This window comes from Crinia signifera, chromosome 3 (assembly GCF_055691185.1).
Source record: "Crinia signifera chromosome 3, ASM5569118v1, whole genome shotgun sequence".
NCBI classification, from domain to species: Eukaryota; Metazoa; Chordata; class Amphibia; order Anura; family Myobatrachidae; genus Crinia; species Crinia signifera.
Genome location: NC_139219.1, coordinates 125,105,072 through 125,106,642, shown reverse-complemented (window position 1 = coordinate 125,106,642; position 1,571 = coordinate 125,105,072). Strand labels below are relative to the sequence as shown.

Here is a 1,571-nt window from a genome sequence, read left to right as displayed (position 1 = left end):
GCGGCGAGATCGGAGGGTGCCGATCGGTTGCCATGGCAGCCAGGGGTCTAATGTAGACCCCTGTGCTGGCCGTGTCAGCATTCCTATTACATCCTGCCTGAGGCAGGATGTAATAGGAAGTGCTGAAAATCACTATGTTCAGCCATAGAGCTCTATGGCTGAACCTAGTACAGGCGATCGCGCCCCCTAGTGGTCAAGTACACTAGGGGGCCTTGTAGTAAAAGTAAAAAAAAAAAAAAAAAAATAAGTTTAAAAATAAAAAAAAAATAAAAAAATATTAAAAGTTCAAATCACCCCCCTTTCCCCATTTCACAAAAAAAAAAAAAAACATATTTGGTATCGCCGCGTTCCTAAAAGTCCGATCTATTAAAATATAACATTAGTTATCCCGCACGGTTAAAGGCGTAAACGGAAAATAATTCCCAACGCCAAAACTACGTTTTTTGGTCGCATCGCCTACCCAAAAAAAAAATAACTAAAAGAGATCAGAAAGTCGCCCATATCCCATAATGGTATTAATTAAAAAGTACACTTCAGCCCGCAAAAAATGAGCCCTCACCCAGGTCCGTAGGTGGAAAAATAAAAAAGTTATAAGCCGCAGAACATGGCGACGCGACGCAAATTAGAAAAACCGTAAAATTTTCTATTTTTTTTTTTAGTGGTAGAACGTAACGAAAACTATATAAGTTTGGTATCACCGGAATCGTAACGACCCATAGAATAAAGATAACCCATCATTTTAAACGAACTATGAACTCCAAAAAAAACGTAACCAGCGCAAAATTGTGGAATTGCGTTTTTTTTCTTTTTTACCCCACATTGAATTATTTCCTGATTCCCCAGAATATTATACGGTATAGTAAATGGTACCATTAAAAAGTACAACTTGTCCCGCAAAAAAAAAGCCCTCATGTGTCTATATAGCCAGAAAATTAAAAAAGTTACGCTTATTTGAACGCGAGGAGGAAAAAAAAAAAATTAACAAAAAAGGCTTCGTCGGGAAGGGGTTAAATAATACCTCCGTCGTATTCAAGTAATGGTGGGTCACAACCTGAAAATATGGGGGAGTGCAAGGAAGTTGAAAGTTTGGAGGGTGTAGAGAATAAAGAGAGAATATAGAAAGCTTGAGCTGGGTCCAGAAGGTTATCCCCTGTTTGCCTGATAATTACAACACCAGGTATTCCCAGTGAGTCTTCCCACAGGTACTAACCGGGCCCGTCACCGCTTAGCTACTGAGATCGGGATGGGTTCAGGCGATCCAGTGAGGTATGGTAGTAATATTGGCAGGATAAAGGGGCACCAGCATTGTAGCCCAAGTGAAATAGGGTGCTTCTGCTTTCAGTGGCGTCATCAGTGGCCCGCCCTGTTGCTTGCCTGCATTGCAGGGGGGACAGATTTGATACAACTGATGAGAGAGCACTGAGATGAGGGTTAAGCATCAAAGAGGGGTTGGTGTCAATGATGCGGACCCTAACTTCTGCTGTCCACCATCTACTGATATTGCTGAATTGTCCAGTCTGTATGCTTCACAGACAGATTTGGGGATTTATAACTTCATTAAATTCCTTATA

At 41.2% G+C, this 1,571-nt stretch overlaps 1 pseudogene; it reads right to left on the bottom strand.

The window, feature by feature from the left end:
- Window positions 1-1,162: 1,162 nt before the first annotated feature.
- LOC146065236 (5S ribosomal RNA) lies at window positions 1,163-1,280 on the bottom strand (annotated as a pseudogene).
- Window positions 1,281-1,571: the final 291 nt, after the last annotated feature.